The 27,609-nt window shown below is 35.9% G+C and overlaps 1 protein-coding gene and 1 non-coding gene across 13 annotated transcripts in view; one reads left to right on the top strand and one right to left on the bottom strand.

Moving 5' to 3' along the window:
- LOC138710493 (collagen alpha-1(XVIII) chain-like) overlaps positions 1-27,609 on the top strand; it is an 864,740-nt gene that overhangs the window by 232,766 nt on the left and 604,365 nt on the right. The gene's annotated exons all lie outside the window — the stretch shown is intronic.
- Positions 12,267-12,338, bottom strand: TRNAC-GCA (transfer RNA cysteine (anticodon GCA)). The gene has a single exon. It is a non-coding gene; the product is annotated as a tRNA-Cys (tRNA).

Raw genomic sequence — 27,609 nt, 5'->3', positions numbered from 1 at the left:
TTTCTTCCAGTTCTCAGTGCACTAATGTCCTTCTTACTGCGAAACAAGCCATTCAAGTTGCGTGGAAAAGAGTTAGAGCGGAGAAGATCGTTACATGTGTATATTTTCTGAGTGGCTGAGCCACCAATTTCACGGCCCGTCAAAGTAATATACTCCATGTATCAAAGTGCAACATAACACTTCCCTTTCCTTTCAGAGCTGCGAGAAAGTGCAAGTAAGGATAACATTTTAACTCGCACGCGCCCGAGGTGCCGTATACCTGCTTTGTGAGCCCATTCATGTGAGAAGCACGCTACTCTAATTTCAAAAACTGATTATCCAGCGGTGTGCACAGTTAAGACTCCACAACAAGACTACTGTTCCTACGACTGGTTCCAAAAATTGAAAATAATGCTTTTATTACACTGCTGTTTATTCGAAGATTCAACACAACAATTTTACAGGGTTGTTCTTGTAGTTACAATGTCAATTAACAGTATTGTGTCTATACGTTATAATTAGAGTCCGGATATTTAGGCATTTATTTTGGTTAAAATAAGCAGGTATATAAGCACTGAAAATAGTAAAAAATAAGCAGTGAAATAGGCATTTATTATTCATGGTAACAGATAAAAAACAGACAAATACTTAAACTATCCCATACGATACTCACTTTCCTTGGTTACATGTCACAGGATGCTTTTTTAAGTTGTCAACTGTTATAGCCTGTCAGAGGGAACTTTTTCATGGTGGAAAAAGATCTTTCTAGTTCTACTGAAGTGAGTGGAGCAAACTTAAAACAACTTACATGGATAAATATATAATAGGATGCGAAACTGCGTTCAGCACCATCTGGCGGCGGGGGTCTGAAATAAGATGATCAGCGCCCAACGACGTAGGTGGTGAACATTAGAACTACGTGTTGGGTACATTACCCAGAGTTCTCTACTTATCCGTTCGAGATATTGCTCGAAGAGACAAGATGGCAGACAGAAACTTGCTAATAATTGAACATAAAGTGATACTACGTGTGTATAAGCAGTGTATGTGAAACAGTGATGTTTATGGACGTTGTAAAAATAGTGTTGTTGAATGTATTGTAAAGTAATAGTAATATAATAAATTGAACTATCTAAATAGTTCTTGCAGACTTTTCCATTGCGCTGTACAATAAATACCCAAAGAATACAATCCCAATTATCTAAGCTTTTGCTTTATTTTTTGTCTCTGTCTGGTTATATTTTAATTGGGTAGTGTAAAATACATCGTCTCTTTTATCTTCTTGTTGGCTCCGGTAAGAATTTTCAGTAGAAGATGCTGTGAGAAATAAAAAATGTAAATGTTTTATTTTAAATTGGGGTAGTTTTGAATATCGATGAGGGTGGGAGGGAATACTTTCTGCACAGTTTAACATTTTCGTCACTAGGTGCGCTGCTAAATGCATGGAGTAATTAGTTACTCTTTTGGCTACTTGGTGGGCTGCTAGATGTAATAACGCCCCTCCTCCCAACAGGTGGCAGTAAGATCAATTTCTACAACAGCGCCTCTAGTATGTGTTACGGGAAACTCAGTAAGTTTCGCATCCTGTTATATATATTCATCCATGCAACTTATTTCAGAAGGACTGTCTCTGGGAATTAAAATTAAAACATAAGCACTTAATCGATTTTTGGATAAACCAGATTAAGAAAAGGAAAGTTCGGAATTTGACAATTTAGAGAAATTATGCTGTAAAAGAAAAGGTAACGCTGAATTGGTACAAACACCGAAAAAGAACATAAAATCAGAGAATTCCAAATAAAATATTTTATTTACAAATAGAAGTAAGAAGTAGGAAGGGGAAGATAAAAAGTGTGCAATGAATATATGTTGCTGTCCACACCTGTGGAGTAACGGTTAGTTCGTCTGGCCGCGAAACCAGGTAGCCCCGGGTTCGGTTTTCGGTCGGGGGAAGTTACCTGGTTGAGGTTTTTCCGGGTTTTCCATCAACCAAATATGAGCAAATGCTGGGTAACTTTCGGTGCTGGACCACGGACTCATATCACCGGCATTATAACCTTCATCTCACTCAGACGCTAAGTAACATAAGATGTTGATAAAGCGTCGTAAAATAATTCATTGAAACAAAAATGAAAAAGTATATTGCTAGGCAAGGCCTGACGGAAGAAGATGCTGCTGACTGAGAACTGTCGAGAAGTAGAAATAATTTAAATGAATGAAAACTGCTTTATCGCAAACATTACTGAATAAAATTATTATTAGGCCTTTTATTATTATTATTATTATTATTATTATTATTATTATTATTATTATTATTATTATTATTATTATTATTATTATTATTATTATAGTAAGTGCCATTATAACGAAATCCTAGCGACCTCTGAAATTACTTCGTTGGTTATAGTGAAAATTCCGTAGGCACCTATCAAAATACGTTATTTTTCTAAAGAGAAAGAGATGCTTATTCATTTACCTCTTCTTACGCCGTAAATTCTGCGTATTTTGCTTGTAAGTCTTGGAAAATATCCTTACATAAAATAAAAAGCTTACTTTCATTGAATTTTAGAAGTTTAAAAAGAGGCAGGCATAGGAAAAGTAAAATAATAATAATAATAATAATAATAATAATAATAATAATAATAATAATAATAATAAATTTTTATGAAGAACTTTGTAGGACAAGAAATACCATGTTGTTTGGTAATGCCATATTGTGAGATCAGAGCTGTAATTGGAGGCGACACATTGCGAGATTAGTGAACTGTGCTTAGTATAAAGAACCTAAATAAGGAGAACAAGGGAACAATTGCATAAAAAACATAAAATTGGGAGGTATTTGCATCGTAATAAATGTGCTGTAGGAGCTAGATATTTAGAGAACACGTCGTCATTATGCAATGACAATATTATTAAGTTATATTTAGCATAAAATATGGCCCTACTTGGTTATGAATTGTACCCTATTTATTTTTTGTTAAAATGTAGATTTATCGGCAAAAAAGCGAAATTTCTGTTTCGCCATACTTATTTTATTGAAAATGCGAAATTCGTTGGATTCAAATATTTTAACATTAAATTATATGGGAAAAGGGTTTCATGCATTCATAGTGTTCTACCCAAGAACAGGTATTTTACTACAAATCAAGCTGTCTACAATCGTTTCTATTTTCTGCCTTCTTAATCCATATATCTTAATGTCGTCTATCATTTGGTAACTTCTTCTGCCCCGAACTCTTCTCCCATTCACCATTCTCTCCAGTGCATCCTTCATTAGGCATTTCTTCTCAGCCAGTGATCCAACCAATTTCTTCTCCTTACCAGTTTCAATAATTCTGTAATACTGTATATTTCGTTGTACTAGAGTTCGTTGTAACTGTTTTTTACTTTATTATTATTATTATTATTATTATTATTATTATTATTATTATTATTATTAAAATGGTTAAAATGTTGTTCCAATTGTTCTTTGTATTCAGTATTCTACTGATTATTTAAAAATTTAATTTATATAGCAAATATGAAACATAGTAGTGATATTTGCCATGGACAGGCACTGCTGCAAAACTCGAGAATGGCTCACCTACATATATATATTATATATATATAATTCGTATATACTAAGGAACTTGTAAAAGAAAATGCATTTGCCGCAGTTCATGGTTTAACACTCATAAAATGAACAACGCTATTCTTTCAACATGAATCTGATAATATCCGAGTATGCGCCAACAGCACCGTCAAACAGATGTGCTTCCATTCCGACCAAAGTGTAACTAATGGATCTCTGCGACCATTTATACATATAACTATGATTTATGACTCGGAGAACAGTAATAAATGACTATGTTACCGCCAGGATCACTTGGTTGCGATCTTTTTGATAACGTATCTGGAGGTGGCGTCATTTCTGGGCTTCAGAATTTAGCAGTGCCAGTTGCACCGAGATTAAATGACATTAGAAATCAGGACTTCCTACATTTCAATATTGAAATTATTTATTCAAGTCCTCTTTGGACTCTCACTCAAATTTGTTCTTTATTGTATAAAGATACTGTGTAAATTAAATTAGCCTACGTCTAACACTGACCGTAATATTGAAGACTTGAAAAATAATATTACAACCATTAATTTCATAATCATAATCTGATTCCAAGACTACGTTTTTCTGAGTTTACACATGCCATATCTTTTTGTTTATGCAAGAGAGTATCTTTCTTAGTTCTTTTTCCAGAGGTCCGCAGAAGATGCTCCTTTTTATATTAAAAGCTTTCTTGGCATTGCTATCCTTCGTTTGACTTCCTGGCTGCGGCTCATGTTACTGCTTATGGTACATCCCAAGTATTTGAAGCTTTTCAAATGCTCTACTGTCTCGTTTAGAATTCGCAAATTTACCTTCTTTATTTTTCTTGCGGCAACCATGGTCTTCGCCATGGCCTTAGTTCTTTCTCGCGAAGTCTGCAGAAAGTGCTTCTTTTCCATTGGAAGCTTCCTTAGGCTTTGTTATACTCCTTTTGTTATTGCTTATAGTACATCCAAGTATTTGAAGCTGTTAACTTGCTCTACTACCTTATTTAGAATTTGGAAGTTTACCTACTTTATTTTTCTTCCTATGACCATGGTCTCCGTCTTATTTGCCTTTATCTTAATCCCATACTGCTCACAGCTATCATTTAGCTCTAGTAGCATAACCCTTAGTATCATTTCCTCTTCTGCTAACAACGCCATATCATTAGCAAATCTTATAGGCTTCATTCTTTTTCCTCCTACTATCACTCTTCCCATATTCTGAAAACAGTTATAGAAGAGAAAATAATTCAAAAAGTATATTGCTAGGCAAGGCCTGACCCAAGAGTTGGAACTTAATCAGAGACAATTCTGTCCGACGCTGAGGTGGTATCCGGTGTGGCTTAGTGGATAAAGCATCAGCACGTAGAGCTGAAAACCCGGGTTCAAATCCCGGCGCCGGAGAGAATTTTTCTCCGTTCCATTACTCTTTCATCATACGTTCATCTTTATGTTGTATTCATCTAAAAAATCTGGTTCAAATTCAGTCGAGTCTCACTGGAGTTTTGCTTGTAATTTCTGGTTCTTCCTGAAATAGATGTAATTTCTATATCTTGTAAAATATCTTAATTTATTTTATGATCTAATAAAATAAATCCAACTCCTTTGCTGAAAACAGACGCTCGAATCTTTCTCTGAACTGTGGGACATATTTGTTATAATAAAAAACCGTCTTTTCGAAGCATAAACAGAAAGATACGGAAACACAAAACGTATTGCTAAAATCTTCATTCATTCATTCACGGTTTTCTGCATTCTCCAATTTTTCATATTTTCTACTTACCTCTTATTTTTATTTTATTGGGTTTTTTACGACGCTGTATCAACATCTAGGTTATTTAGCGTCTGAATGATATGAAGGTGATAATGCCGGTGAAATGAGTCCGGGGTCCAGCACCGAAAGTTACCCAGCATTTGCTCGTATTGGTTGAGGGAAAATCCCGGAAAAAACCTCAACCAGTAACTTGCCCCGACCGGGAATAGAACCCGGGCCACCTGGTTTCGCAGCCAGACGCGCTGTACTTTTCCTCTTATTATCTGCATATGATCTATATATCTTAATGTTGTCTATCATCTGATATCGTCTTCTGCTCAGAACTTTTCTCCCGTTAACTATTCCTTCCAGTGCCGTCCTTCAGTAGATAGTTTCTTCTTAGCCAGTAATCAAGCCAATTTCCTTTTTTCTTCCTGATCAGTTTCAGCATTTCCCTTTTTTACCAACCCTTTCTAGCACAGATACATTTATTATTTTATCTGTCCAGTTTGTATGCTCCATTCTCGTCCATATTCACATTTCAAATGCTTCTAGTCGTTTCTCTTCACTTGGTCATAATGGCCAAGTTTCTGCTCCATTAGTCACACTCCATAAAAAGAACTTCACTTGTCTCTTCCTTAGTTCTTTTGCCAGCGATCCACAGAAGATTATCCTTTTCCTATTATGAGCTTCAGGGGAGAAGAAGGGATAGTAGGCCTATAGACTATAGAAAGTGCTAATCGAGTTAGTAGTGTGAAATGAGGGGGCAGTAGGGAAGAGAAAGACAATATTTAACCTGAGAAAATGGTGTAACAGTGAGAGGCGGATGAATAGCAAGATTAGTTAAATAATAGAAAAATGGAATTGGACAGAGGTACTTTCTCAAAGTTTTGGACTTGTTTTTGCTTGAACAGTGGATTCTAAGACCAAAGTTATAAATCAAATTGTACCAATGTTCTTTTAGTCGTCGTCGTCGTCGTCATCATCATCATCATCATCATCATCATCGGCTTCAGGGCTTAAGCCGTAACTGGTTCGTTCCGGTCTCATGAATTACAACTGTTGTATCCATCTCCTTCTCGGTCTGCCAACATTCCTTACACCTTTCGGTTCATAATTTAAAATTAATTTTGGAATGCTGTCATCTTCCATCCGTTCTAGATGCGCCTATCCAATCTTTTCTATATTGAGATATCTTTTCTGTTAATTTTAATATTTTGAGTTCTTTTCGAATGTCATTTTTTTTCCTATCCCATGAAGTATATCCAGCCACACCTCTCAAAAATTTCATTTCTGGAGCTTCTATTCTGCGTTCTTCTTTCTTATTTAGAACCCAAAATTCTGCACCATACATCAACATAGGAACTGCTACCACTTTGTAAAATTTAAGTTTGGTGTCTTCCCGCGTACTAGTCTTTAAACATCTTATTGTCCCAGTCCTTTTAGTACGAGTGTTAATATAATTATGTGTTAGAAATGTGTCTACAGTGAATTTACTAGTATGTTATGTGTTCCTGAAATAAGTCTATAAGGGTTAAGTCTTCTATATTAGATAAGCTTAAAATGAAATTAGGGTATGTTATAGCCTAAAGGAAATAATTGTCCCGCGCCGTGGCGTCGTGGTCTAAGGCATTCTGCCTAGGAGTCGCGTTACGAAATGCGCGCTGGTTCGAGTCCTCATGGGGGAAGAAATTTTCTCATGAAATTTCGGCCAGTGTATGGGACCGGTGCCCACTCAGCATCGTGATGCATTTGGGAAGCTACGATAGATAGCGAAATCCGGTTGGGAATGCCAGCTATAACGGCTGGGGGGATCATCGTGCTAACCACACGATACCGCCATTCTGGTTGGATGATCGTCCACCTTTGCTTCGGCATGTGGGCGTGAGGCCAGCAGCCGGCTAGTCGGTCTAGGCCCTTCGCGGGCTGTAGCACCACAGATTATATATATCAGGAGTAAACAGAGCTCTCCGAAAATCTTCACCAGAATTGATAACTATAACTTCATTTTCAGAAAATCACAGAATGTTTAATTTTGTATAGTAGTTAATATTTTGATTGCTTTCGTGTAGGCATGATTGCAATGACGAATGATATAATCTATACTAATAATAAATCTGTAGCCGAAATTTTTCTGGTAATTTTCGATTTTCCAAAAATAATTGGTCCTAACATATATAATTAACCACGCTGAAACCGAAAATCGCATTTTTGAAATTTTTGTTTGTATGTCTGTATGTTTGTTACCTTTTCACGCGATAATGACTGAACCGATTTATATGAAAATTGGAATATAAATTAAGTTCGTTGTAACTTAGATTTTAGGCTATATGGCATTCAAAATACTTTATTTAAAAGGGGGGTTATAAGGGGCCTGAATTAAATAAATCGAAATATCTCGCTTATTATTGATTTTTGTGAAAATGTTACATAACAAACGTTTCTTTAAAAATGATTTCCGATAAGTTTTATTCTTTACAAAATTTTGATAGGACTGATATTTAATGAGATAAATGAGTTTTAATATTAAAATAACGCCATCTAAGACGGTGCAATGAATTAAGATCAAATGACTTCGTCTATAAGGGGCCTTGGACAACAACAATCGAAACAGGGGCCTTGGACATCAACAATTGAAAGCTATTAAACATAGCCTACAGAGAATGTTTCTGTGTTTGAATGAAGTAATATCAGAAGCTAAATTAACCGATTTGTATAATTAATTATTATTTCACCATTGGAAAGTGTAGTTTCTCTAGATGGACATAATGCTATAGGCCTAATGTTATTACAGTAACGTCTGAGTAAATCGAGGACAGGTAAGATTAAAATAGCTTCTTGTGCACAGAAAATTTGATAGGCTATTTTGTACATTCGTTTTCTGTATTTCTTAAAATAATATTTATGTACACTCATTTTAATCTCAGAGAATTTACGAACAACGAGAGTGTATTGATTTAGTATGCAGTAATAGTGCGTTAGCTTAGCAATCCATTATTTTATAATTAAAATTTTAACTATGCTCAATTGAATCGTGTTAAAATACATAAAATATATATGCAATAAATGCAATGCAAAAAAAAAATTGTGTAATGAGCCAAGCAGATTATCTTGCGCTGTTGTAAAAGTTGTTCCCTGGATCAAACGTCCTATTTTAATTATGTAATTACTTTATATTTATTTCTAACAGGTGCAGCGGAGCGCACGGGTACGGCTAGTATATAATAAATGTTGTCTTATTTTATGAATGAAAATCATGTGTGAATTTTACATGAATTTCTTTGTGAGTTTTATTTAAATTGTAATCCGACAACAAGCGCTGGCAGAGCCGCGGCTTTAGATGCGGCATCAAGTTTTAACATTACTCACATAGCTTGAAGTTGTCTTCACACCACCCTCGCAGAATAAAAAGAGAAACAAAGGGGTTAAAAATGTTGTGGTGCGAAGGCCGGGGTCAGTTCTCGTAGTTAAACCGTGAGCTGGGTTACGTGTCACAGTTCATATTAGCCATGAAATGCTTAAAACTTCCCCATTACTCATTTCCTTTTTTGTATTACATTTATTTCTCTCTTTCTCGCAGGCTTTTTCCCCTCCCCATCCCCAGATTCTGCCCTCCCTCGCGCCTTCTTATCTGCCCAGTTAGGATCCTGTCTGCATTTCCAACTCAGCCTTGATATCGCACATTTCGCTTCTCTATGCCGTAGTTAGACGGTAAATTGCAGATTTCCCTGAACATTGCCATCCGCCTCTCTCTCCGTCCTTTCAAATAATCCAGCCAACTTCCAAGCTGATTATTTACAATTGCCTCAGCCTTTCTTCTTATCTCCCGCGGTGTTTTTGTCTTCCATATTTTCACTTGTTTATATTAATATTCTCTTTCATTCTCCTTTCTGTTTTCTCAAGATTACTTTTTTCCTTCTTCACAATTTTCCTTAATCTCGTTAATTCTGTTTCAAGGCTAACGGAATAATTTCAAGTACGGAAGGTTCGTTCTCTCAACGGGGAGCAGTTTCGCTCTCACACGAGCTATGTTGCAAGGGTTAATATCGTTGACTTCAGAGATTCGCTAAATGGCTTGCTGCATACGATTTGAAAATGTTTTATTAAAACTTTGAATAGATGAATTGCGTACCTTACATACTTCATTGAGAACCACTTTGCACCAGGGTTATTCGAAAATCGGAGTCCGAAGCAAAGATTCTGTATTGCTACCATGATTTATTTTAAAACGCAACACTCGAGTGATGTAATCGCAAATTCCGTGCAATATACATTATCAGTGGACCTTGACAGTTTTCACAACTCTACTAGTTTCTTTGTCGAAGTCACTATGCAAAGTTACATATATACAGGTTAAACTGTAAGTAATGTCATTAATTTCAGGGGGTTATTCTTTGAGATATTAAAAAAAAAGTTTAATACATTTTGGCTTGTTTTTGTTTCCTTTTTGACTTAAAAATTATTGTTTTATATGAAGCATTTCATACCGTGTTTTGGAAAAGCCATTGATTTAATTCCCAATATGCTAAGTCAATTTAAAAGAGCAGTATGTGCCTATTATGATAAATGATTGAAAGAATTTTAGTATTGTCATTTAAATGGGCAGAAATTTGATCCGAACAAATGTAACTTTTCGTTCTGAAAAAGAATTTTAAAATGTTACATTTGTTCGGTTCAATGTCTGTATATTTAAAGGAAAAAATAAAATTCTTTCAATCATTAATATCACAATACATTCCTCTCTTAAATTGACTGAACATATAAGGAATTAAATCAATGGCTTCCCCAAAACATACTATGAAATATTTCATATCAAACGAACAAAATTATATTAAATATTTTTGTTTGAAATATATAATGAAAAGTCACCTGAAATTAATTATATTACTTACTGTTCACTCTATGTAAAGTATGTACTCATGTATGTATGTATGTATGTATGTATGTATGTATGTATGTATGTATGTATGTATGTATGTATGTATGTATGTATGTATGCATGTATGTATGTATGTGCGTATGTATGTGTGTTTGTAATGTATGTGTATGTATGTATGTATGTAATGTATGTGTGTATAATGTATTTATGTAATGTATGTATATATGTATGTATGTATGTATGTACGTATGTAGGTATGTAGTGAGTGTGTGTGCGCGTATGTGTAGCTCAAGGCCGAGAAATATCATTCAGGTGGAGAATTTTTTGTTAAGGGCTAATGTTTTTAGTGATTTCCTTATAATTTCTGTTGAAATTAAAATGTTTTGAATAATTATTACTCCTTTCTTCTTCCAAATGTTCTTTACTTCATTTTAAGTGTTGATAATACCCAAACTTAATACTTCTTTCACTTTTAATATGACAATGCACATACGCAAATTGTTAAGGGAGGCTTTATAGAGCTATCGAAAATATTTCCTCGGCTCTTTATATTCAAGAGAAAGCTGCTGCATTGGAATCCACACCTGAAAATATTAATGAGTACTGGAATCATTAAAAAAGTTGTATACAGACAACAGCAGAAGAAACAATAGGCTACACAGAAGGTGTGAGAATTAAAAACCTTCGGTCACAGGAAAAATGTTGGAGAGGATGGAGGAGAAGAGAAAATAAACATCAATACAGAAGAAGGTAGAAGAAACTACAGGTAACTAAACAACGAACTAAGAAGAGAAACTGATAAAGTAAAAGAAGACTGAATGAAAGAGAAATGTGAAGAAATAAAGGATCTAGAGAGAAAAGGAAGAAATGATTTAATGTACCGCCAAGTAAAATGTTTGAACTTCACAAATAAAAACAGGAAATCCATTTGGTTGGTAGAGGACGACATCGGAAATGAAATAACAGACAAACAAGGAATACTAAACAGATGGACGAAATATGTAGAAGAGCTATATGAGACAAGGAATCGTCCAGATGGCTTAGCTATAGAAGACGAAGAAGCCGTATCAAAAGACGAAATAGGATTTTCTGTTTTAAGAGAAGAAGTTGAACTAGCGCTTAAAGAAATGAAGAATGGTAAAGTAACAGGAGTTGATGGAATTCACATTGAATTAGTGAACTGTTTGGGTGAAGACAAGAGCAAATTCTATCATTATGCAACGAAATATATGAGAAAGGCGAATGGCCTGAAGATTTTACGGAGACAGTGTTGATTCTAATACCGAAGAAAAATAATGCCAAGAAATGTGAGGCGTTCAGGACTGTTAGTCTAATTTCGCACTCGGCAAAGATTCTCTTGTGAATACTGAATCGACGTTTATATTCTAATGTGGAAGAAGCTGGAAGAACAGCAGTTTGGCTTCAGGAAGGGAAAGGTACGAGAGATGCAATTGGACTGCTACGGACAATCGGGGAAAGATACCTAGAGAAGAATAAAGAAGTGTGTACATATAGTGTTTATGGACATAGAAAGTGCTTTTGACATAGTGGATTGGAATTAACTGATGGGGATCCTAAAGAAAATTGTGGACTGGACAGAGAGAGGACTGTTCAGTAATCTTCATACGAAACAACGGGTAAAAGTCAAGATAGGAGAAGAAATGTCAGAAGGAAGTGAATTTGGGAGAGGAGTACGTCAAGGAAGTCCTTTATCTTAATATTCTGAGAAAATGAACAAAATAATCATACTCAAATTAATTAAAAATGTAATTTCCAGGTCGCTTCCTCCAGGAAGAACAACTACGAATACGATACTCTCCAGTTATTCTCTTACAACAGAAATGTCTCATATATATTTCACAGAATGTCTTCCTTAATTGCAGTTGTTTTCGATTTTGTTCTCTTTCTTCATAAAACTTGACGAATATCACGATCAAAATAAATCATTATTGTGTACATTAAAGGGTGCCTAAATAATCCTACATCCAGTATGGAGGTCCAAAGAATTAAAAATAAAGATCAAATTGCGAATCTTCGAGACCAACGTGAATTCTACGATGAAAGAGTAATGGAACGGAGAAAAATTCTCTCCGGCGCCGGGATTTGAACCCGGGTTTTCAGCTCTGCGTGCTGACGCTTTATCCACTAAGCCACACCGGATTTCACCCCGGCGTCGGAAGACTCGTCTCACTTTTAAGTTCCAACTCTTGGGTTCCCTCTAGTGGCCGCCCTCTGCACTACGTCTCTATTTTGCTCTCTGGCTTTGAAACCTGAAAAGGGACTGAATACCTGATCCAGAAGATCCAGCATACTGGAAATAGGTATACTGCCGGAAGTTGTCTAATGAATAATTATGGAAAAGAGTTAATGAAAATCTAATCTGACAAGAAATCAAAACAATAAAATCGCAATGAATTGGAAATACATTTCGTAGATGTAACGATTGTATCAGCAAGTTTCATGAAACCACAGAATATTTCCTCAGGTTGATCCTATTCTGAAGAAGTAAAGGTTTTGATTTCCTGAATTTCTTGACAATGAAATGAATCGCTTGTCTATTCATTTGGCCGTAATGAAAAATGAATTGGTATTGCATGGTAGTTTTATTATGCTTTACGTTACAAAGTGAAATAACAAAATTTTAGCTTTAAAGCTCATTATGGACCTCTGACTATTACCTCTCCGCGGACCACAGTTTTAGAACCGCTGGTTTATATAGAGCTCCCTGAAAACTCTCTAAATGTCCAGCAATGACAGTTATTTTACACAGCGTGGAATACCGCTGATGTGACAAAAAGCATGTTTTTCGGAGTGTTTGGAATAAAAGCGCTACTTCCCTTTCATTGTGCAGTGAGCGAGCACGTTGTCTTTTGCGAGCAGTCAGCTGTTTCGATTTGACACGGCATATGCGCATGTGCGAACGTTTCATCTGTCGTACCTAAACAGGGAATAAAGATAATTTCTTTACTTCTACGACGATAAAATGGGAACTGCTAACGTTACAGAGATGAAGACATTCTAGTGGCCACAAGCAAATTAGATTTTGTTAATTTCAATGATCGGTGTGAAAACAAGAATCTTTTTAATGGTTTGGGAGTGTATGTTTCCTTTATAACTGATTTAGATGACGCCTGGTTCGTATATGTCCTTGCAGGAAATCTCAAACCGGAAATTCGATTCTGTAGTTAAATCCAAAATATTTCTCCTGAACAAATAATAAATCTCAGCACAAAGTTCTATACCACCGCATTCATAATAAAATAATGGAGCGCTAGTTTCTTAGGATTCCATCAATAATAATTTGTTAAAAGTTTCGTATGCTTCATTGCATTCAAGGGTAACTACGTGAAAATCAGTTCCTACGCCATCTGCTAGCAATTTTAACGAACTTCCTATTACTTTGAATTTTGCGTATTACATTTTTCAAGAATAAATTGTAAAGTTTGAAAGCATGTTGTACGGTTTATTAAAGATTATTCATTCGTTTCATTAAACGATTTATTTCTTAATGTTTAGGTGAGGTGTTTGGACTTTTTCCATTGCTGGTTGTCACAATCAAAAATTAATACACGACGTTTGGAAGGGTGGTTCTCCCTTCGTCTTCAGGTGGAAGGAAAGAGAGAAAGGAAAAAACCTACTGTTGGGATCGTTACGTACAGCTATTCTGTATAATCAGTCTTCAGGTGGATGATCTGTATGATCAGTCATACAGAATAGCTGTACGTAACGATCCCAACAGTAGGTTTTTTCCGTTCTCTCTTTCCTTCCACCTGAAGACGAAGGGAGAACCACCCTTCGAAACGTCGTGTCTTAAATTTTTGATTGTGACAACCAGCAATGGAAAAAGTCCAAACCCCTCACCTAAACATTAATGATCCACCATTGCTTTCCAACCCCTCATTTAGATTTATTTATGTCTTAACATATTCTTTGTTGCACTTGTATTAATTACTTTAATGTTGTTGTTTAGCCAACTGTCCGAAGACAGGTTTGAACCTCATAACTGACACCAATAAGACATCACTCATGAGGCAACTAAGTCAGGAGATAATGGTACAGGGTGGCCAGTTTCTTTCCCTCTTCATTGCATACATCGCTGACTAGTAACATATCTCACTAATCAAACGTAAGATGCATACAAACAATTTACTGTTCTTTCTCTGACACATATCGTCAAGTGAGATTTACTGTCTGATGTATCAGCCAGAACCTCTATCAGAGTTAGGTCTAATGTTTAATAGTGGGTGCTTATACAATAACGTACTCTGGCAAAATATGTGGGTCTTGAGTGATCGGAAATTTTAGCTGAATACAAAAGGATTAAACTAAATAAAATTACTCCAGTCCAGGAGCGAATCTAGCTACTTGGCGCCTCTAGGCAGAGAAAAGTATTTCCGCCCCTTATTTCGCCCTATATGAGTCATTTGGATCAACTGAAATAATTGATTCCGCGTCTTTATTATTGTTTTTAATATCGGAAACGCCTGACAGAGATAAACCACACGTTCCACTATTTTCTGTACTGTTTGCCTCATTACAGCGTGAGTATAAATGACTTCCCTGATTATGAAAATTATTTGTGGATAAACGATTGAACGTAGAAAAATTTTATATATAGCAGTATATGGAGAAACTCTCCAAGTTTTTAAACATACCTTGTAGGTGCTCGATATGGGCTTCCCTTGTGACCCTGCGAACATCAAGCTGATAGTTCAATTCGTTCCACACACGGCTAAGTGTATTCATATCGATTGCAACAATGCCGTTGATGATGTGGGCACGTAGCTCTGGCAGATTTTCCGGTAATGGAGATACAAAAACAGAGTCTTTAACATAGCCCCACAGATAGAAGTCACACGGTGTTAAGTCAGGGGAACGTGGAGGCCAAGACAAGAGCTGCATGTCGTCTCTCCTCGCATGACCAAGCCATCTGTTTGGCAATTGGTCGTTCAGGAATGTCCGGACTTCGTTGTGGAAGTGAGGTGGAGCGCCATTTTGTTGATATATGAAATCAGCACTATCACTCTCCAGCTGTGGCATCAGCCAGTCTTCTAACATGTCCTGGCACGGATTCGAGAAAAAAAGAAAGGCCGTACATCTTGGACTTGGAAAGTGCAACGATAAAGTTGATATGCATATCTTGTCCTGGCCTCCACGTTCCCCTGACTTAACACCGTGTGACTTCTATCTGTGGGGGTATGTTAAAGACTCTGTTTTTGTACCTCCATTACCGAAAAATCTGTCAGAGCTATGCGCCCACATCAATTGCTGCAATCGATATGGATACACTTAGCCGTGTGTGGGACGAATTGAACTATCAGCTTGATGTCTGCAGGGTCACAAGGGAAGCCCATATCGAGCACCTATAAGTTATGTTTAAAAACTTGGAGAGTTTCTCCATACATTTGTATATTTAAGAATTTTTTACGTTCATTCGTTTGTCCACAAATAATTTTCGTAATCAGGGAAGTCATTTATACTCACTCTGTATTACACTCTGATGTATCTGGACTCGAACTGGCGTGTTTGTTTCTTTAAATAGCACATCTATTTTTGTACTTTTTCTCACAATTTCCTATTTTTTATTGCCTTGTCTTTCTCGAGTTTCCGGTATTGTTGTTTAGTCAACTGTCCGAAGACAGGTCTGGATCTCACAAGTGACACCATGAAGGCATCACTCATAAGGCAACTAGGCCAGGAGATAATGCAGTAGGGTGACCAGTTCCCTTCTCCCTTCATTCCATACATCGCTGACTAGCTACATATTATATTAATCAGATTTCAGATGCAGTTCTTCCTCTGACACATCGTCAAATGAGATGTACTGTCTGATGATAGATTTACATATTAGCCAGAACCTCAAACAGAGGTGTTTCCGGTATTCAGAACCACTTACCTTTTTCCGACTGTCACTCTTCCTAATAAATATTAAAATATAAATCACCTAGGTACAAAACAACTGCACTCTTTACAGTTTAAAATTAAACTGAACTACCAAGCATCCGGCTGATACAATGGCTGGCGTTATTTTCTTTGAATTTAAATCTGAATGGGCATTATTGATGTTGATGCTGGCTACTCTTATGACAGAGTTAGCGGCGTCTCATCACAAAGCTTATGTTTGCGAGCAACGAAATTTGCCTTCCTAACGTATCGTAATATAATATCAGTAAGTTCTTTAAGGTTATGACGTGAGACTCTCACGGTGAGAGGGCATAACATTGAAAAAAGTGCTATGATCGCATTGTGACAGTATTATTGAAAAACTGTCTTTTTTTCCGTTGGCAGATGTTGATTAAATTTGAAGTAACTGTTGGCAATGTTATTCATATCCTTTTCATTGTGCGTTTAAGTTTATGTACTCTTTTAAAGAGTTATGAATAGAGATGGCCGATATTTCACAAACCGATATTTTGTCACAGATAAACCTGTGACTGATGACGCGAAATATCTGTGACAAAATATCGCTATCGAAATCTTCTCCATATTCAGTACTCTGTGACTGATATTTTCTCCTCTACGTCGTAGGTTTGCGCGTGCGCATGATACAATAACAGCAATCTGGCAGTAGTTTCTCCATCTTATTATAAATGATGTAGTTATTACACGATTTAAATAATAACACCATTGGTTACCAGTACTTAATATTGTGTAAAATCCTGTCTGAACAACTGTTTTGTTTTGTAATTATTTTCCAATGTTTTTCCGAATACTTATGTTTCATTAATTTTTAATCTATGACTCAATATTATAATGTTAATGCACGACTTAAAATATTTTATCCATTGTATTATATACAATAAAAAGGATCAAGTTTTAAAACGATTAGGATAATCATATAACCTCAATTTCTCCATACCCAACTACATTTAAAAATGATCAACTGGTTCAATATCTATAATATAACCTCTTGGTACATGAGGTTAACTTTTGACATGTTACTGTTCAGTTAAGTAAGTATTTATTTGTTAATGGTACATGTACATAATTTCTTTGTTGGATTTTCCTATATAAATCACTGATGAGTGGTGTGTATAGAGAAATCGTATTCATATTTCACTGCTGTTCAATATTTCCTGCTAATTTTTATCGGTGTCATTCATGCTACGTATCGATACAAAATATCGGTGTGACAAAATCACCGATATTTAATTGTCACAGTCACAGTTGTCACAGATACTTGAAAATATCGTTTAAGCTCATCTCTAGTTATGAATAAAATTTAAAAAAATTAACAGTAGTAGCTTAAAAACCGCCCCCTCAATCTGCCGCCCTAGGCAGCTGCCTAGGCCTAAATACGCCCCTGCTCCAATCTGCAGTCCAGGAAACAGAGTTCTTGTCCATCTGTGCGTGAGAGAGTCAGACGTCTTGAATGGCATAGCACTGTATTGGCCAAGACTTATTCCTGTCATTTTCTCAAAGGTCCCTTGTAATCTTTTCTTGAGTTTATTCAGTAGACAGAGTAAAAGTAAACCAATAATACCTTTGTCGATTTCTGTTCCCACTTCTCTTTGTGTTTTTTACACTCTCCTCTGTCTCTCCTTCTCTTTCTACATCTACAAATACTTCTGCACAACTTACACAAGTATACACGATAGTGTTGTTCACACCTTGTCCATTTGTTCTGTTGGTATAAGACCCTGCAATAAAGAAACGGCTTAATTCTGATGTGTAACTGAGCCTTCTTTCAAAGCAAATCCTATCCAACATCGCTTGAACATAGCGTCAACAATATGTAGCAAAAAGCGGGACTGGTTGTATAAAAACCAACTTGACACGGAATACAGTTGCGGCTAGCATGTCAAGGCAATAGAAGTCATTTGTCTGTTAACATTGCACTCTGGAAGTAAGGTTCAAGGCGACTGAATACAAGAAGCAGTGGCAAGGACGTGCAGGTGCAGAATTCCGTGAAAAGAATCCGAACTCGAATACAGCTGATTGTGAGTGCAAACCTGTATGTAGCCTATAGACTCCCTCGTATATCGTTATACTGGTCTTAAAAAAAACACTTTTATCTGCTACTTAGGAAATTTCAAGTGTTCTAAACTGAAAATGATGCGTTTATTCCAGATCTGTAATCTGATTTATCATAGCTCGTCAGGTTTTTTAGTTATAGGACTGTAACATTAATTCTATATCTTACTATTCAGTACATGCCTGTGCCGTAAAGTCAACGATATAAATTGAGCTTAGTACATTCTTAACGAACTGTTATATCATACAAGTTGTCAATAAGTATACTTGCCAATAAGTTTATTACGCACAATATACTTAACTTTATTTCAGTCGGTAATATGTATGGAATTATAGGCTGGGGTAGTTTATTTAAATCCAATTTTAATCCACTTTATTACAGAAGAAAATAATTAAAATATATCTTCGTAAACCTATTGATTTTCCATCTCAAAATTTGTTTTTAGACTTTAATGACCTTAACGTAAGACAAATTTATTATGTTGTATTAATAAAATTCATACATAAAAATCGAAATAATTTTGCATTGTATTCTCATAGTTATGAAACAAAAGGTATGAATTCTTTAAGATTCTTTGAACCAAAATGCAACACTGTTACAGTATTTAATCATAGTAGTAATTTAGGTCCAAGAATATATAACAAATTTATATGAAAATATCCTAATCTTGTCAATTCTAATAGTTCTAGTATTAAATTTAAAAAGTTACGTATGGATTTTATAAAAATTGAAAAATTGTAAATTTAAATTTATATACTGTAATTGAATAGTAGACATAAGACAAATTGTATTGTATACTTATTAATTTCAATTCAGGAATCCGCCCCTGAGCACGAGTTCTACTGTTTCAGGGGCGAGCTAAAGTTTTTCTGTAAATATTATATTTTATGTTACAATTATTAGCAAAAATAAATATTATTTTAATTAAATTTATAAGACGATATACACTTACAATATGTAGTAGACACTAAATCTCTGGTAAAAGTGCTTGAGACCTTTGCTTTTCCGCTTATGTTGGCAAGTGATTGCTCACTGCAGAAATCAGCAGAAATCACTCATCATGCTCGAACCATATTGACCCTGGTACCTGGATTCCATCGTTGATATGTCCTGATGAAACATCTCTCCATGTACGCCGAGATTTTAAGGAAAAAAGTCAAAGTGTGAATGAAGAAATTGCATTTTTGAAGAGCTGTGACAACCTAGATTCTGAAATGCTCTAAGCATGTTATATACTAGCTCAGTGTAATTATTAGCTCAATAATTTCCTAAAAACCTAGTTGACACTAGTACAAATGTGTCTCAAGCTTCCAGTTCCGCGGGTGCTCGTGTAAAGGGGGTTAAGTTGTTTTGGCTACACTGGAATAAGTACAGATTTGAACTATCCACAATTACTTTTCTCTTGTGTTAAAGGGGTTAGGTCATTCTTGCATATATGATGCAGTTACAGTGCTCCATATTTTGTCACAAAGGGGTTTTGTTCAGTACCAAAGGAGAGAAGTTTACATACCTTGCAATTCGACTTAACCCCCTTTACACGAGCACCCGCTCTGAGCACTCAATTTTGAATGTAGTGTCGCACATCATAATTAAAAATTAAAAATGTTATTATTTTAAAATTGTAACGTGATAGAAAAAAACTGACTTCAGATCTGTAATCAGCACACTCAAATTAGGGTTGGTACACTTGTTTTGGTTCAGTAACAAAATCACAATAAAATGGATCTAAATGTATTAAAAATGAAAATTTTGAACATGTTATTATTTTAAAATTGTGACGTGATAGAATAAAACGGACTTCAGATCTGTAATCAGCACACTCAAATTAGGGTTGGTACACTTGTTTTTGTTCAGTAGCAAAACCACTGTAGACCAGTGTTATTACTGTATTTAGAAATAGTACAGTTACCTTGTGCTTCTTGCATAATGCAAATATGGTCAGCTGAGTACATTTAGCGTAAAAACGGGAATAATATGTAATCATAATTAAATATTTGAAAAAGTATCGGAGAAACATACACTTTTAGGTACACTCACTGCTTGTTTTTTATCATTTATTTCTTAGATGATGTGTTAATCTATTCATTTACTATAATAGCCTATGTAATTTCTTTACGGAAATTTACTCTACTATACCTTTTCATTTCTTCTTCTGCTCATTTTTCTAACCATCATCATCATCATCATTATCATCGTCGTCGTCATCATCATCATCATCATCATCATCATCATCACCACGATATGGACACAAAACCACAGTCTACTATATACAGTCACGCAGCTTGAGTTTTGAGGGTGCTAGAAACAATAGACTGTGACGGTACTATTTTGAATTGCCTGTAATGAGGCGATATTAGCGATCCTAGTGGTGAGCAACTATCTAATGTTTGCATATTTACTACGTATTGAGCTTCGCGACTGTATATACTAGACTGTGACAAAACTGTACGTTCGGACTCTTGTACTGGATCACTCCAGGTTCCTTCCCTCCATCGTAGGTTGTATTTTTTACTCTGTACTTCTCATAGGTTCAACATGGTCTTTCTAAGTTTTATTTATCAACGTTCCTAGCGTTTACTGAGTTTTTTCTGTATTTCCTCGTCACATTTTCTATCCACCAAAGTGTAATGCGCAATTCTTCTAAGCGCTTTTAATTACCATAGCTTCTAAATGTTTTGAGTGATCTTCCCTTAGTAAGTTACCACAGATTCGCAACCACATAATCAGAAAGAGAAAACTACCTCTTTATATATTTTCATTAGGGTTTGTATGATAGTTTCCTAGCAACGACAAGCGATTTCTTCTAACTACTGGTCGAATTTTGTTCATATCCAATAACGCTGAACGAATTTATTTCGTAATATTGTACGCGATATGTAATCAATTTAACTAAAATTCAGTGCGCTATTATTTGCTAACATACGCGTCATTGACTCACAATCAGCTCCAAACTATGTTACCGGTAACACTTTATGAATGTTACTTTAACTGTCAGTAGCTACGTTGATGTCTAAGTCGTTTGTTGATCGTAGTCTCAATTCTTGTCTCTTCTTTGTTTCTAAAAATTTGGCAATTGTTGTTCTTCTTGGTCATTCTCTTCATTAAGTAGCCAGTAGAATGAACTTTGTCTATAATATATTAGGACTGCTCTGATTCTTTGTATAGCCATGATTTTATTTGTATAAAACAGGATGGCCCTCTCGAACTTTTCTTATTTTGTAGGGATATTTTAATCGTTTTTATTGCGAAGTTCAACTTAAAAGTTTTCATCACGATGTGGATGGCACTGATGATTGTTGTCAGTCGATACGGAAATTAAGCAACATGTGAGATTTTCGTAAATAGGAACATACCTTTATTTTGGATAAAGAATGTAATGGTGTGCCTATTCGCGAATTTTTGTTATTGAGACACACCACGGCAACAGGAAAAATCTCAGGTTTGGTTTGCATAAAGCAAGCAAATCTGTAATCACAGTTCAAAGAAAATTTATACATATTATCACAGTCTAGTATATACAGTCAAGTAGCTTGAGTTGTGAGGGTGCTAGGAACACTAGACTGTGCCGGTACTATATCGCATTGTCTGTAATGAGGCGATATTAGCGATCCTAGTGGTTAGCAACTATCTATGGATGCATATTTACTACGTATTGAGCTTCGTGACTGTAGGCCTATATACTAGACTGTGGTATTATACAGAAAGTTCCCTTTGACTCATATCTTGCTTCATCATATTTTACTACCGGAATTATTATTTGAATTTAGTTTTTTATGTTTTAATTGCTTCGCCTCGTCCTAGTCCTACGAAAATAAAATTATTTTTATCCGTACTTTCTACTGTATACATTTCCGTTTGCAATTACATTGATAAGTTCATGCTTACCTATGATTTCGAGGTAATCATTATGACAGTTGTCGTAATGTCGATGTTTGATCTATAAGTAGCTATTAAAATTTTAGAACACAAGAGGCGTCTACATTGTCTCCATATGCACAACAAAAACTGTTCCTCCCATTCTTCCTTAAACACAGTCATGTTTCCGAACAGACGTTGAAGATTTTGAGAAAGAAGTAATCTAAATCCAAGCAGGTAACCCGTCACTGATAGATGCTTGTGTACTGGAGTTGTAGGGGAGTTGGATGGAAGGGAGGGGGAAGCAAAAACAGTTTACTGCGCTACCGGGCATGGCCCGTATCGTCCCAGAATCGACCGACTTGTCCCGACGAAATTTTCGGTCCGTTAATGCAATAGTCCAACCCGCCCCCACCTAATTTTCTGCGCATTACTCCTACTTTGTGCAGACTTGGGACTGAGCAATCATTTTGCAGGTTGGTGTGGTTAAAAAGTTATTCTTTCATGAGTAAAGTAGTGTCCATTTTATAAAAAAAAATGCCATTAAATAATGAAACTACTTAAAAATAAATTAGCCACTTGCTTAAAAGTAAAGAGGTCTCATTTTAACTATAATTTTGCGACATTATCCGTACAGATTGAAGTCTTGAAGTCTTATACTTGACCAGGTAGGCTACTTTTCTAATAAATTCATTTTTTGCGGATATGAAACGAATGTTTAAAAGAATCATTAAATGCTATTACACTTAACATAGGTACAGGGACATCATTTTATTTTTACTTCAATTTTTATTGTACCTGAGTTTTTTTAATGTACTTCACTCCCACCCCTTCTACTAATGAAGTTCAACCGTCCTCCATACAGATCCAAGACCGCATATACAGTCATAGTAGCCTTACGGTCATAGTAAACAGTACGTTCCAGAAATATGTTCGCGTTTTCCAGTGACGAAAGAGCTTTCAATATTGAATCATTTTCGCACAGGTACTGTCGTCCATTTGCCTACGTCGTATCCCGGTTTCCCACACCAGCTTTCATTCGCCAGCTAGCGGCTGGGCGTCTTAGCTCTTTTCTGAGAACATTAATTTCTGTTAGAAATTGGACATCTACGTAATATTATAGAAGTGTTTAAAAAAACTTAAATAAAAGGGCCTCGTTAAGTAATTAACTGTCACGTGATTTCCTCCCTTTCTACGACCCTACGATATAACCACTTGGACGAACAGTAGATAGCATGTTTGAGTAATTTTATCTTTTCGGATCGGGCAGAAGTGAAGATTGAATTTACAGTACGTAAGGTACTCTTTTATAGAGTAGGTACAGAATTATTTCAACATGAGTTACTGGTAATTGGAATTAGGTACAATAGTCTATAGTGCGATAATATGCACAAAAGAACTGAAGCCTGTATCGAAATGATTTAAATGTGTTTAAATATCCATATTATGATTATTTTTCAATTTAACTTCATTCTCTACATTATACGCTAATGTGCTGTAGACAGTATAATACATCTCATAATGAATACGTCCACATGGACAGCTCAGTTCGTGAGTAAAAATACTCATTGTTAATACTGTACTGTATTTTGATTAAACAAAAAAAATAATAATAATGAAAATGATCAAACCCAAAGGTGCAATATTTCCTAGTTTACGTAAATAGATGAATTACTTTTCTTCCCTCCTATACCCAGTAAAGTGATTTGTTTGTACAGTATATTACGCCAGTATCATCGAACTCAATCGTGGAAGGGGGTAGCAAACGGCGTTGATTCAGAGGTATAGACAAGTTAATATTAAAAATGTTAGTAAAAATAAAATGATGTCCCTGTATTTGTCTCCCTTAAGGCAATAGTCTGTGCATATTAAACTTGTAATTATTTACCACGAGAATTGTTTTACCCCGCTGACTCGAGATTTCACTCAGTTGCGACATGTGTTGAGCAGGTACTGATACAAGAAATACAGAATAGCAGATATCAGTGTGTACTGTGTGGTGGACGGGTAGGTACTGGTACAGGCAATACAGAAACGCAGAATCACCATCTTTCGCAGGGTTGTCAATAGCCGGTGCATGAGAATTGGTTACCCCGTGAACATTTCACTCAGTGGTGTAGCCTATACGAGTAGTCGATAGATCAGAATTGAAATTGGAAATGTATTTAAGTCGGGGACGAGACGGGTTGTTTATTTACAGACCGGGGACGAGAGGCGCTATCCGTGCGATGTCACTATTGCTAGGGATCACGATTACATTTTTTCCGATCCCTGTGGTAAGCATTAGGTAGGTACTCAGCTATTTTATTAGCTATGGAAGGACAGTTGGAAGAAGAGCAATTTGACTTCAGGAAAGGAAAAGTGCAAGAGATGCAGTTGGACTGCTGCGAACAATAGGGGAAAGATAGGGAAGAATAAAGACTGTATGTAATATTTGTGGGCCTGGAAAAGGTTTTTGACAGAGGAAATTGGATGGGGATTCTGAAGAAAATTGGTGTTGATTGGAAAGAGAGGAGGCTATTCAGTAATATTTATACGCAAAAACGATTCAAAGTCAGAATAGGAGAAGAAATGTCAGAAGGAAGTGGAATAGGGAGAGTATTACGACTAGGATGCTCTTTATCACCTACCACGTTCAATATTTACTGGAAGGATTTGGTGAAGAACTATTTTCAGAACATGGGAGGGGTGATAGTAGGAGGAAGAAGAATAAAGTGCATAAGGTTTGCTGATGACCAAGCTTCGAGACTTTGGACCCGATACAATAAGTTTACTGTGCATGCACTAGACCTATAGGTTGTTGACTCGCTGCAGGTAGGTAGAGATGTGTTGAGGTAACAACGTTGCTATTTAGAGTAGAGGACAGTAGTATGGGTAAACACACACATGTACATTCTGAAAGTAAGGGAAGAGTCCCCTGCAAGAATGATGGATGTCATTTGGAATACATTTTCCAGGAGAAGCAATTGAAAGTTTGAAATGCTTAGCGCTCAAAGCTTAGCTGAGATTTTCCGATCATTACTGGACAATGACTATCAGTGTTAATGCCATATAACTCTCTATGTACATTCTATATGTATTAAGCTATGCATTGACAGTCTTGGTTCATTTTCGACAAGAAAGTGACATCCATCATTCTTGCAGTGGACTCTTCAAATATAAATTACACAATGATAATGTCAAAAGAATGTGAAAATTATTTATTCTCCTATCTTTTATAAGCATGTAGCAATTTTAGTTTTTTTCATTTATCCTATTGGCCGTCTTTAGGAAATGCAGTTACAGTACCGAATTGCAATGTACTACAGATACATTCTCAATGTCTCAAACGTAAATCTCTTTCGGTTATCTGCCAAAGTTTGTACTGTGGAAAGCTGTGCTCTACGTCGCATGACGTGATAGGAGCAAAAAGAAAAAACCTAACATCATAGCAGTCTATAAAACAGTCCTTTATTCTCGGTTGACTCTATGTCCACTAATTTGCTGTTTATGTTACACAATGTTCCATATCTGTTATTTTTATATAAAATTGATTTCCACTTCTGTTTTACACGTTCAGTAACCGGTGTACTTGGTGGCTCATTAATTCTCTGTGTCATTTTCTAAATTAATTTGAGGGCTTCCGGTTCTCTTGCTCTGACTTTTCTAACCGTGTAATAGTTTCAGACACAGTTTGTATGAAAATCAGATTATTCGTCAGAACCTTCAAATCCAGAGCGTTTTTCTTTGCGTATTTGTTGGAATTCATTCTACTGTACCCCCACCCACTGTACGCTTTGCCACTATACTCAGTACGCCGTTATGCGGATTTCCCACTGAACTGCTCTATTGGGTCCCAAGTCTCGAAGCTTACTGATGACCAATAAGTGAAATCATTTCGTTCCCAGTGGGTCTCACTGATTTTCAAGAAAATCCTTGTAACAGTTATTTGGAAATTATTGTACAGAGACAGACAGATGCATGCAAAAAACACTTTTTCTTTATCCGGATACTGAAAAGATGTATTTCCGTGAGAATATCGAAATGCGTCATCAAAGTACTTTCCTCGCAGGCTATACTTTGTATAATGAGAAGTAGAAATACGAACGCAATGCCGAGGCCGGTGTCCTCTACATCGCAATCGCTTAACAGCTGCGTAACAATGTGTTGGACACAGTCAGACTGATGAGGTAATCCAAGTAAGAGGTTAGCACCTTCACACCTCAGTTGCCTGTGTGTAGTGAGGGAATATTAATTTGCAAGTGAGAGTCAACTATTTTACACACCTATAGCGAGTGAAAGTTTCTCTTAATTAATGTTTTGTCGGACGGGTGCTCAGTTTCCAATTTAAGTTCATGGGTCGTGTTCCCCAAACCGCTACTGTTCTGGAATATTAATGAAATAAAAGTATAAAATATTAGCACCTTTACATTTAGTAACGTAATTTTGAGTATATTCTAGAAATTGACACATACTCTTTATTACATTTAGATTTCTACGTGGTAGGAGTTCGAATAAAACAGACCTGCAGAACTGTAGCTCCTCAGAGCGACTATTTTACTTTCCCTCCTTACCCCACCCACCTTTTCTACCAGTGCGGTCATACGTTCTAGTTACGCTCGGCTGCATTCACATTCATTGTCGCGGCGGCAGGTATACAATACGCTATCAAGAATTACAAATGAACAGATAATACAATTCTTAGGAACATACCTTTAGAAAATAAGAGAAAAATGAATGAGGGAAATAAATAAATTAAAAGACATGTAAAATATATTTTAAAATGTATGTATGTATATAATGTAAGAAGGTCTACCTTTGTATATATCGTCCTATTACTAGTAAAGCCGCCACCTTTTGTGTAAAATAAGTTAAGTACAGTCCCCGACTTGTCTTTCCGTGCTCTGTATTCTACTAAAATGAAATAAGTCCGAAATGTTGCATGCAGGCTACAAACCAATTACTTTATTTGAAGAATTTATTATGATTTTTCGTGCATTAATAAAGTTTTAATTCCTTGTTTTACAAAACTTGCATTACTGGTCTTAACTGGGTTTACTAGTAATAGGACGATAAATAAATTGTACGTTGATAAGTGAGTGATAGCTATATGACCGGATGTCAATGCTGTCATTCAACATTGTAACGCACTCCAGCTAAATAAATAAATAAAAATGAATGAATGAATGAATGAATGAATGAATGAATGAATGAATGAATGAATGAATGAATGAATGAATGAATGAATGAATGAATGAATGAATAAGAAATATATATATATAAATACATAATACGCGTACTGCAGTTTAAAGAGAACTGGAACATGGCAAAATCTAAACCCGTGAAGAATTACTACTTCCAAAGGATAAGAGAATATGATTATTTTATTGTCAAAGAAGACGAAAGAATTCCTTGTTTACTGTGTCTCATCCAACTTATTTCTACTCGTCATTTATTACAATCCTTTTCGAAAATTACAGTGCCGCCAAAGGCAGGGAATGTAAACAACTCTACGCGGAAGTCGATCATCCTCAATAGAAGTGGAGTGAGGCTGACGTCATATTTCCCCCACTTACGGGTTCTGCAGGACTGGAATAAAACTATCTACATGGTAATGAAAAA

The sequence above is a fragment of the Periplaneta americana genome, chromosome 12, assembly GCF_040183065.1.
Source record: "Periplaneta americana isolate PAMFEO1 chromosome 12, P.americana_PAMFEO1_priV1, whole genome shotgun sequence".
In the NCBI taxonomy this organism is placed as follows: domain Eukaryota; kingdom Metazoa; phylum Arthropoda; class Insecta; order Blattodea; family Blattidae; genus Periplaneta; species Periplaneta americana.
Note: the sequence above shows the minus strand (reverse complement) of the source record. Positions and strands in the feature narration are given on the sequence as shown.